Raw genomic sequence first — 12,959 nt, 5'->3', positions numbered from 1 at the left:
GTATTTTCCTGCAGCAGTTTCATGTCTTCCTTTGAGCGATATTTCCCAAATCTACTTTGTTTTAGCAATCAATAATATTTCAGTTGTTTTTATCCTTCTTAGTGGGGACATTGTTGATTGTTATGTCATGTTTGGATGTACTTTGTGGACGCCGTCTTTGCTCCAGAGTAAGTCTTTGCTGTCGTCCAGTATTCTGTTTTTGTTTACTTTGTCACCAGTTCAGTTTTAGTTTCGTTTGGCATAGCTTTCGCTAAACTTCAATGCCTTTTCTTAAAGGGGAACATTATCACCAAACCTATGTAAGCGTAAATATATACCTTGATGGTGCAGAAAAAAGCCCATGTATTTTTTTAACCGATTTCCGAACTCTAAATGTGTGAATTTTGGCGAATTAAACGCCTTTCTGTTTATCGGTCTTGTATCGATGACGTCAGAATGTGACGTCACCGAGGTAACACACCCGCCATTTTCATTTTCACATTACAAACACCGGGTCTCAGCTCTGTTATTTTCCGTTTTTTCGACTATTTTTTGGAACCTTGGAGACATCATGCCTCGTCGGTGTGTTGTCGGAGGGATTCAAGTTGCACCGCTGGCAAGGAAATCTGCCGCCAGACCCCCATTGAATGTACCAGAGTGTCTGCACATTTGACCGGCGATGCTAAGACAGACATGGCACAGAGATGTATGGATAACCTGCAGATGCATTTGCAACGATTAAGTCAAAGAAATAACAAAGATGAGTTTTGTTGATGTTGTTGACTTATGTGCTAATCGGACATATTTGGTCGCAGCATGACTGCCAGCTAATCGATGCTAACATGCTATGCTAATCGATGCTAACATGCTATTTACACTAGCTGTATGTACATTTGAAACTAGATACCCACATTTAATGCGAAACAAACACTTACCAATCGACGGATTTAAGTTGCTCCAGTGTCACAAGATGCGAAAGTCCTGATCGTTTGGTCCGCACATTTTACCGGCGATGCTAATAAGGCAGCCATGCTATGGGCCACTTCATTAGGTACACCCATGCTATGGCCGAATAGCGTCAATAGCTATTCGCTCAATAGCTTCAGTTTCTTCTTCAATTTCGTTTTCGCTATCTGCCTCCATACTTCGACCATCTGTTTCAATACATGCGTAATCTTTTGAATCGCTTAAGCCGCTGAAATCCGAGTCTGAATCCGAGCTAATGTCGCTATATCTTGCTGTGGTAACCGCCATGTTGTTTGTATTGGCAGCACTGTATGACGTCACAGGGAAATGGACAGTCGCATCACAAATAGGGAAAATCAAGAACTTTAAAGCTTTTTTTAGGGATATTCCGGGAGGTGTCAAATTTTGAAAAAACTTCGAAAAATAAAACAAGCCACTGGGAACTGATTTTTATTGTTTTTAACCCTTTTGAAATTGCGATAATGTTCCCCTTTAAGTGCACTCACCTTTTGTTTATTTTTGGTTTAAGCATTAGACACATTTTTACCTGCACATTGCCTCCCGCTATTTCCAACATCTACAAAGCAATTAGCTACCGGCTGCCACTTACTGATATGGAAGAGTATTACACCGTTACTCCGCCGAGTTCTAGACAGCACCGACACTCAACAACAACACATCATTTGCAGACTATAGTTACTGGTTTGCAAAAAATATTTTTAACCAAATAGGAGAAATTAGATAATATCCCACGGCACACTAGTGTGCCGCGGCACAGTGGTTGAAAAACACTGCCTTAAGGTATACCTTTAAGTCCTCTCCTTTTTGGCAGGTGCAAACCATTTTTCGTGATGTGATTTAGCTTAATAAATGGTTTCTGTAGCTTGTTCATCAGCTTTAGTTAATACATATCGACTTTGTAAGATGCTGTAAATCGATATATTTTTAAACAAGATAATGAATTAACAAAATATCTTGATATCCATACATACATCCATTTTCTACCGCTTGTCCCTTTCGGGGTCGCCAGGGTTGCTGGAGCCGTTCTCAGATGCATTCCGGCGGAACCCTGGACAAATCGCCACCCCATCGCAGGGCTGTTGGTGTGGTAATAAATGTCAATTTGTTAAAATTGTAACAGTACTTTTCCATTTGTTTACCTTGACTTCTTACTCTTCTTAGTCGTCCTTGCAAGTATGCATTTATTTCAGTTTGTCCTACTTGTGTTGCCATAGTCAGGAAGTAGTCTTTGCCATTAGCGGAATGTGCCAGTCTTGTCGTTTGTTAAGCTGGTCCAGCTGCAAAGGGTTTATTCAGTAAGTACTTATTACACATCAGCTGTTTGATTGTGACATGAGTCTTAGTTGAAGTTTTCATGACTAAATTTGGAGGTGTTAAAATTGCCATGTAAAATTGCTGATGCTAATCAGTAGCATGTATAAGGTACATTCTATGTAAATTAGCAACAATATATATATATATATATATATATATATATATATATATATATATATATATATATATATATATATATATATATATATATATATATATATATATATATATACATACATATATACATACATATACATATATATATATATATATATATATATATATATTCATATATATACATATATATATATACATGTATATATATATATTCATATATATACACATATATATATATTCATATATATACACATATATATATATATATATTCATATATATATACACATATATATATTCATATATATATACACACATATATATATATATATATTCATATATATACACATATATATATATACACATATATACACATATATATATATATTCATATATATACACATATATATATATATTCATATATATACACATATATATATATTCATATATATACACATATATATATATTCATATATATACACATATATATATATTCATATATATACACATATATATATATATATATATTCATATATATACACATATATATATATATATATATTCATATATATACACATATATATATTCATATATATACACATATATATATATATTCATATATATACACATATATATATACATATTCATATATATACACATATACATATATATATATATATATATATATATACACATATATATACATATACATAAATATATATATATACACATACATATATACATATATACATAAATATATATATATATATATATATATATATATACACATATATATAAATATATACATACATATACATACACATATATATATATATATATCTTTGATCACTCTGATGTGACTCATCTGCAAACTTGCCGACCCCCCCTGATTTTTCTGGAAGGTTTCTGGATTTCAGTACCTCTCCCAGACATCTCCCGAGGCAAACATTCTCCCATTCCCACCCAGACATTAATATTGATGTTGTGTCGTGATGGCAGTGCCTTTAACGTCCCCTAAAACATGTCGTCACGCCCACTTTTTCACCATTCTATCTGCGTGCCGGCCGGTCACATGTAACATGCGGCTTCTGTTAACACATGAAAAGGGCTGCAAAGCATACTTGCTCAATAGCCATACAGGTTACACTGAGGGTTGTTATATAAACAACTTTGACACTCTTACTAATATTCGCCACACCGTGAACCCACACCATACAAGAATGACAAACACATTTCGGGAGAACATCCGAACTGTAACACAACATAAACGCAACAGAACAAATACCCAGAATCCCATGCATCCCTAACTCTTCCGGGCTACATTATACACCCCCGATACCACCAAACCCCACCAAGCTCAACCGACGCACGGAGGAATGTTATACGGGCGAAAACCAGCAGACATTCGAGAGAATAGATGCTGCAAATTTTGGGCGTCTCCCGGAAAAATTGGAAGGGTCTGGAAGTGTGATTCTGTCAAGCATCACTTATATAAAACTGGCGGACCACGTGTCTGAGACCCCTGGTTTATACATAGCACAAATCAAAAAAAAAAAAAAACTGTATGTAGTGTTATTTCATTTTAAATTTCCAAAGAGTTTTGTGGTTTTTTTACTTTGCTTCTTATAACTTTCAGAATGACAATTTTAGAGAAAAATACAACCTTAAAAATTATTTTTGGATTTTTAAACACATATACCTTTTTACCTTTTAAATTCCTTCCTCTTCTTTCCTGACAATTCAAATCAATGTTCAAGTATATATATTTTTTTATTGTAAAGAATAATAAATACATTTTAATTTAATTCTCCATTTTAGATTCTTTTTATTCGACGAAGAATATTTGTGAAATATTTCTTCAAACTTATTATGATTAAAATTTTAAAACAATATTCTGGCAAATCTAGAAAATCTGTACAATCAAATTTAAATGTTATTTCAAAGTCTTTTGAATTTCTTTTACAATTTTTGTTCTGGAAAATCTAGAAGAAATAAGGATTTGTCTTTGTTAGAAATGTAGCTTGGTCCAATTTGTTATATATTCTAACAAAGTGCAGATTGGATTTTAACCTATTTAAAACATGTCATCAAAATTCTAAAATTAATCTTAATCAGGAAAAATTACTCATGATGTTCCATAAACTCTTTTTTGATTTTTTTCGAAAGGATTCGATTTAGCTAGTTTTTCGCTTCATTTTTTTCAGTTGAATTTTGAATTTTAAAGAGTCGAAATTGAAGATAAACTATGTTTCAAAATTTTATTTACATTTTTTTCGTGTTTTCTCCTCTTTTAAACCGTTCAATTAGGTGTTTTTTTTCATCATTTATTCTCTCACAAAAGCACCTTGAGGATTCTAGCGGGAACTCTCATTCAACCCTTCTTCGATCACGCTTGCACCTCCTGGTACCCCAGCACCTCCAAAACCCTCAAATCTAGACTCCAAACATCCCAGAATAAGATAATCCGGTTACTTTTAGACCTCCACCCCAGATCACACCTCAATCCAACCCACTTCTCCAAAGTGGGCTGGCTCAAAGTGGAGGACAGAGTCAAACAACTTGCACTGAGCCTAGTCTATAAAATCCGCTACACCTCCTTGATACCGAAGTACATGTCAAACTACTTCCTTAACGTAAATGACCGCCATAACCACAACACCAGGGGGAGCTCCACAAACCACGTTAAACCCAGATTCCGATCTAACAAAGGTCTTAACTCATTCTCTTTCTATGCCACATCAATGTGGAATGCACTCCCAGCAGGTATAAAAGTAAGTGCATCTCTATATTCCTTCAAAACCGCTCTAAAACAACACCTCCAGGCAACTTCAAACCTTTACTAATACCCTCCTCCATTCACATCCCATCTCCCCGGATTATAAACAACTCAAATGTACTTCTAATGTACAAACTTGTTCTTATGCTATGTGAACTCACTGGCTGTACATATCCTACTAAATAAGACCTACCCTGTTTCAATGTCCACATTTCTGTGTTGATGACTGAAGTACTGATATCAACCAAAGCTCCTCAAATTGTAAATAATGTAAATAATTCAATGTACATACTATGATGATTAACTTGTGTGATGACTGTATTATGCTGATAGTATATATTTGTACCATGAATTGATGAACGTGGACCCCGACTTAAACAAGTTGAAAAACTTATTGGGGTGTTACCATTTAGTGGTCAATTGTACGGAATATGTACTGAACTGTGCAATCTACTAATACAAGTATCAATCAATCAATCAATCAAAAAACTCTACAAAAAATCTTCCGTAAAAGGAAAAAAAATGTACGACGGAATGACAGACAGAAATACCTTTTATATATATATATATATATTTATATAGATTTATTTATTAAAGGTAAATTGAGCAAATTGGCTATTTCTGGCAATTTATTTAAGTGAGTATCAAACTGGTAGCCCTTCGCATTAATCAGTACCCAAGAAATAGCTCTTGGTTTCAAAAAGGTTGGTGACCCCTGCTTTAGGGGCTTCGTAAATATCTTTATGTGTATATAAATATATCGAGATATACATTGAATATCGAGTTTAAGTAAAAATATATCGAGATGTACTTTTTTGTCCATATCGCCCAGCCTTAACTAGTAATGTTCCTCAAGGTTCCATATTAAGTCTTCTCTTCTTTTTTTAAATTTTTTTATTATCTGCGCTATTCACAAAGTTGTTTACGCAAACTTGTGAAGGACTCACATTTTTGCGGCAGATTCTTAAAAAAAAACAAAAAACTGTCATATTATAGAGATGATCTTCGATGAACTGAAAAAACGCAGCAGAGCACACCTTCGACTCCAACAGAACAAATGCAGCAAAAATAAAAATGTCTCCTGTAGAGGACACTGATGTTGTGGCCTCTCCTACGCTTTTTCGCTTTCACTTTCACAGTGTGTGCGGACTTAACCGTTTTTTTTTTGTTTTTTTTCTGGACGTCATGTGGCCAGAAAAAAGCAGAAGGTGTTAAACTGAAGGGGAAACTGAGGCTGAAGACACTTAATGTAAAATCATGTTCTCATAACTCAAGAAGTGGAAAGAGCTAAAACGTTGTACTCAAGTAACAGTAAAGTTATTCGCTGAAAGGAAAAAGTGCACGTCCGAAAAGTAACTGATTAAAGATATACTCGGAGTGAATATTGTGTTATTGTAAAGGGAAACTGCACTTTGGGGGGGGAATTTTGCCCATCATGGACAGTACCTATGTGAGACAAGAGCAAGAACCGGTGTACTGGGGCGGTTTAGCTCGGTTGGTGGCGTGGCCTAGCAGCAACTTGAGGGTTGCCGGTTCGATTCCCGCTTCCGCCATCCTAGTCACTGCCGTTGTGTCCTTGGGCAAGACACTTTACCCCCCTGCTCCCAGTGCCACCCACACTGGTTTGAATGTAACTTAGATATTGGGTTTCACTCTGTAAAGCGCTTTGAGTCACTAGAGAAAAAGCGCTATATAAATATAATTCACTTCACTACTAATACACCAGGGGTACTTCAATAAAGCTGAACACCCTAAAACAGTGGTCCCCAACCTTTTTTTGCATCACGGACCGGTTTAAAGGGGAATATTATCACAATTTCAAAAGGGTTAAAAACAATCAAAATCAGTTCCCAGTGGCTTGTTGTATTTTTTGAAGTTTTTTTTTCAAAATTTTACCGGTCTCGGAATATCCCTAAATAAAGCTTTAAAGTGCCTTATTTTCGGCTCTCTGCGAAGACACTGGCCATTTCCCTGTGACGTCACACAGTGCTGCCGATGTAAACAAACAATGGGAATACCACAGCAAGATATAGCGACATTAGCTCGGATTCAAACTCGGATTTCAGCGACTTAAGCGATTCAACAGATTACGCATGTATTGAAACAGATGGTTGGAGTATGAAAGTATTGAAGAAGAAACTGAAGCTATTGAGCGAATAGCTATTGACGCTATTCATAGCCATAGCATGGCCGAATAGCTGCGTTAGCATGGCCGGTAAAATGTGCGGACCAAACGATCAGGACTTTCGCATCTTTTGACACTGGAGCAACTTAAATCCGTCGATTGGTAAGTGTTTGTTTTCGCATTAAATGTGGGTGGAAGGAAACATAATATAGTTGCAAATGCATCTACAGGTTATCCATACATCTCTGTGCCATGTCTGCTCTAGCACCGCCGGTAAATAGCATTTTAGCATCGATTAGCTGGCAGTCAACATCAACAAAACTCAACTTTTTGATTTCGTTGACTATCGTTGCAAATGCATTTGCAGGTTATCCATACATCTCTGTGCCATGTCTGCTTTAGCACCGCCGGTAAATAGCATGTTAGCATCGATTAGCGTAGCATGTTAGCATCGATTAGCTGGCAGTCAACATCAACAAAACTCACCTTTTTGATTTCGTTGACTATCGTTGCAAATGCATCTGCAGGTTATCCATACATCTCTGTGCCATGTCTGTCTTAGCATCGCCGGTCAAATGTGGAGACACTCCAGCACATTCTATGGGGGTCTGGCGGCAGACACTTTGGCATCTTCGGGCCGGTGGTGCAACTTGAATCCCTCCCTGTTAGTGTTGTTACACCCTCCGACAACACACCGACGAGGCATGATGTCTCCAAGGTTCCAAAAAATAGTCGAAAAAACGGAAAATAACAGAGCTGAGACCCGGTGTTTGTAATGTGAAAATGAAAATGGCGGGTGTGTTACCTCGGCGACGTCACATTCTGACGTCATCGCCTCCAGCGCGATAAACAGAAAGGCGTTTAATTCGCCAAATTCACCCATTTAGAGTTCGGAAATCGGTTAAAAAAAAATAGATGGTCTTTTTTCTGCACCATCAAGGTATATATTGATGCTTACATAGGTCTGCTGATAATGTTCCCCTTTAATGTCGGCATTATTTTCAGGGACTGGCTTACCACTTGTGAAAAATGCAACTGACTATAGCGCTGAGTCAGTGGGAGCCTTGGGCTTGTTTCTTTTCTTCTTTTACAGTGCAGTTGTCATTCACTTGAATTTCACTGAATCTTGTCAAAAATGAATATCCACGGAGCCCTTAAAGCAGGGGTAGGGAACCTATGGCTCTAGAGCAGGGGTGTCAAACTCAAGTACAGAGTGGGCCAACATTTAAAACTGAACAAAGCCGCGGGCCAAGGTTGAAGAAATGAACCTTTAAATAGGGACCCAAACAAGTTTTGCAATAAATATTGAACAAGCAAGGCTTAAAGGGGAACATTATCACAATTTCAAAAGGGTTAAAAACTAAAAAAAACAGTTCCCAGTGGATTGTTGTATTTTTTGAAATTTTTTTCAAAATTTTACCGGTTGCGGAATATCCCTAAATAAAGCTTTAAAGTGCCTTATTTTCGCTATCTTCGAAACCACTGTCCATTTCCCTGTGACGTCACACAGGGCTGCCAATACAAACAACATGGCGGTTACCACAGCAAGATATAGCGACATTAGCTCGGATTCAAACTCGGATTTCAGCGGCTTAAGCGATTCAACAGACTACGCATGTATTGAAACGGATGGTCGGAGTATGGAGGCAGATAGCGAAAACGAAATTGAAGAAGAAATTGAAGCTATTGAGCAAATAGCTATTGATGCTATTCGGCCATAGCGTGGGTGTACCTAATGAAGTGGCCCATAGCATGGCGGCCTTATTAGCATCGCCGGTAAAATGTGCGGACCAAACGATCAGGACTTTGGCATCTTGTGACACTGGAGCAACTTAAATCCGTCGATTGGTAAGTGTTTGTTTCGCATTAAATGTGGGTATCTAGTTTCAAATGTACATACAGCTAGCGTAAATAGCATGTTAACATCGATTAGCTGGCAGTCACGCCGTGACCAAATATGTCTGATTAGCACATAAGTCAACAACATCAACAAAACTCACCTTTGTGATTTTGTTGACTTAATGGTTGCAAATGCATCTGCAGGTTATCCATACATCTCTGTGCCATGTCTGCCTTAGCATCGCCGGTCAAATGTGAAGACACTCTGGTACATTCAATGGGGGTCTGGCGGCAGATTTCTTGCCAGTGGTGCAACTTGAAACCCTCCCTGTTAGTGTTGTTACACCCTCCGACAACACACCGACGAGGCTTGATGTCTCCAAGGTTCCAAAAAATAGTCGAAAAAACGGAAAATAACAGAGCTGAGACCCGGTGTTTGTAATGTGAAAATGAAAATGGCGGGTGTGTTACCTCGGTGACGTCACGTTCTGACGTCATCACTAAAAGACCGATAAACAGAAAGGTGTTTAATTTGCCAAAATACACTTGTTTAGAGTTTGGAAATCGGTTAAAAAAATACATGGTCTTTTTTCTGCAACATCAAGGTATATATTGACGCTTGCATAGGTTTGGTGATAATGTTCCCCTTTAAATAGGGCAGCACGGTGGCACAGGGGTTAGTGCATCTGCCTCACAATACGAAGTTCCTGAGTAATCCTGGGTTCAACCCCGGGTCCGGGATCTTTCTGTGTGGAGTTTGCATGTTCTCCCCGTGAATGCGTGGGTTCCCTCCGGGTACTCCGGCTCCCTCCCAAGGATCAGGCAGAGTTTATATAACGGAATAGTGCAAAATAAACTTTTAAGAAACAAACGAAAAAACATCAGTGGTATATTAAATAGAATTTAATTTAAAAAATGAATGCCTCTTTTCTATTTGCAGCCTTCTGAGGTAAATATCAACATCAACTTTTTCCACAGGCTAACAAATTCGAAAATAGAATAAAAATGAGGTGGGCGGGGTTTGGTGGTAGCGGGGGGGGGCGGTGTATATTATAGCGTTCCGGTAGAGTTAGTGCTGCAAGGGATTCTGGGTATTTGTTCTGTTGTGTTTATGTTGTGCTACGGTGCGGGTGTTCTCCCCAAATGCGTTTTGTCATTCTTGTTTGGTGTGGGTTCACAGTGTGGCGCATATTTGTAACAGTGTTAAAGTTGTTCATACGGCCACCCTCAGTGTGACCTGTATGGCTGTTGGCCAAGTATGTGTGTGTGAAAGCCGCATATATTATGTGACTTGGCCAGCACGCTGTTTATTTGGAGGAAAATAGGACATGACAGCATGTTGTAGAGGACGCTAAAGGCAGTGTCTTTAAGGCACGCTCCCAATATTGTTGTCCGGGTGGAAATCGGGAGAATGGTTGCCCAGGGAGATTTTCGGGAAGGGCACTAAACTTCGGGAGTCTCCCGGGAAAATCAGGAGGGTTGGCAAGTACGAGTATTAGCGGTGAATGTGGTGTTACCGGCGGGCCAGCTCTAATGTTAATTTGATATTGCCTCAAGGGCCAAATGAAATTAAACGGCGGGCCAAATTTGGCCCGCGGGCCAGAGTTTGACACCCACTCTCTAGAGCCAGATGTGGCTATTTTGATGACCGCATCTGGCTCTCAGATCAATCTTAGCTGACGTTGCTTAACACAGTAAGTAATAATTTCGCTGGTAATCATCACAGTGTTAAAAATAACGTTCAAAATATAAAACATACTTATGCATTTAAATCTGTTACGGCCAGGGCGCATTACAATCCGTCCTCATCTGTCCCTCATGACGAGCGCAACGCGGGCCACGCCCACATGCGCTCTCTCAGCTGACAGCGCGCTCAGACACGCCTCTGCTCTCGCTGAGAGCAGCACGCCCACGCAGCTACAAGCCTGTAGACGATTGCCTTTCTACACACCTGGAATTGATGAGGGCGAGCTGCTTAAAAGACCAGTGGACCCAGGGATCCGGGCGGGAACTTAGTTCTCATATGGTGAACCGTAAGCAAAGCTTGATGCTTTATTTTTGTTTCCCCTCCGTGGCTTGATGTGTCCTTTGTCTTCTCCCGTGTTTCAGCAGTGTTTTCCTTCCATTGCCCTGGATTTCGACTGCCTCCCTCGTTCCTCGACTCCTCGCTCGCTGCTGGACTCTGACGCCTCTCTCTCACCCCTGATCCTGCTTGCCCTTCCTCGTTCCTTCGCTCTCTTCAACACTTTGGTAACACACACTTCAGCTAATCTACACACATAGTCACACACATACACTCTTGGATTTTGTCACACTCCATTATATAGTTAAGTAGTATTGTTTGTTATTATTATATATACATTGACTATATATTGGGGCTGTGAATCTTTGGGTGTCCCACAATTCGATTTAATATCGATTCTTGGGGTCACGATTCGATAATATATCAATTTTGTCGATTCGATAACGATATTTTTCCGATTCAAAACGATTCTGTATTCATTCAATACAGAGGGAGGCACAGCTGAACTGCGACCCGACCAGCGACTGCGTCTTTATTGAAAGAAAGAAGTCTAAACCTACCCGCAGCTATGCCATTTCTTAGTGGTTCTTGGAACCCGGACAGTGCGAGTCAGTCACACTCCTCAATTGAACTAAATTGAATTATGTCTCTGTTTGATTCTTTGCTTCTTATCTTGTTTAATAGACGTCATCAGTGTTTGAACCTGACATACTGTATTTGCTTGAAAATTGTTCATGCATATTAGGGGTGTGGGAACAAATCGATTCGAATTTGAATCGCGATTTTCACGTTGGGCGATTCAGAATCGATTCTCCATTTTTAAAAAAACGATATTTTTATTTTTTTTAATCAATCCAACAAAACAATACACAGCAATACCATAACAATGCAATCCAATTCCAAAACCAAACCTGACCCAGCAACACTCAGAACTGCAATAAACAGAGCAATTGAGAGGAGACACAAACACCACACAGAACAAACCAAAAGTAGTGAAACAAAAATTAATATTATCAACAACAGTATCAATATTAGTTATAATTTCAGCAAAGCAGTGATTAAAAATTCCTCATTGACATTATCATTAGACATTTATAAAAATAAAAAAATAAAGTGTCACAGTGGCTTACACTTCAATCAATCAATCAATCAATGTTTATTTATATAGCCCCAAATCACAAATGTCTCAAAGGACTGCACAAATCATTACGACTACAACATCCTCGGAAGAACCCACAAAAGGGCAAGGAAAACTCACACCCAGTGGGCAGGGAGAATTCACATCCAGTGGGACGCCAGTGACAATGCTGACTATGAGAAACCTTGGAGAGGACCTCAGATGTGGGCAACCCCCCCCCTCTAGGGGACCGAAAGCAATGGATGTGGAGCGGGTCTAACATGATACTGTGAAAGTTCAATCCTTAGTGGCTCCAACACAGCCGCGAGAGTTCAGTTCAAACGGATCCAAGACAGCAGCGAGAGTCCCGTCCACAGGAAACCATCTCAAGCGGAGGCGGATCAGCAGCGTAGAGATGTCCCCAACCGATACAGGCGAGCGGTCCATCCTGGGTCTTGACTCTGGACAGCCAGTACTTCATCCATGGTCATCGGACCGGACCCCCTCCACAAGGTAGGGGGGGACATAGAAAGAAAAGAAGCGGCAGATCAACTGGTCTAAAAAGGAGGTCTATTTAAAGGCTAAAGTATACAGATGAGTTTTAAATGCTTCTACTGAGGTAGCATCTCGAACTGTTACCGGGAGGGCATTCCAGAGTACTGGAGCCCGAACGGAAAACGCTCT

Source organism: Nerophis ophidion, linkage group LG18 (assembly GCF_033978795.1).
Source record: "Nerophis ophidion isolate RoL-2023_Sa linkage group LG18, RoL_Noph_v1.0, whole genome shotgun sequence".
NCBI classification, from domain to species: domain Eukaryota; kingdom Metazoa; phylum Chordata; class Actinopteri; order Syngnathiformes; family Syngnathidae; genus Nerophis; species Nerophis ophidion.
The sequence above is the reverse complement of the archived record's forward strand: the minus strand, read 5'-3'. Positions refer to the sequence as shown.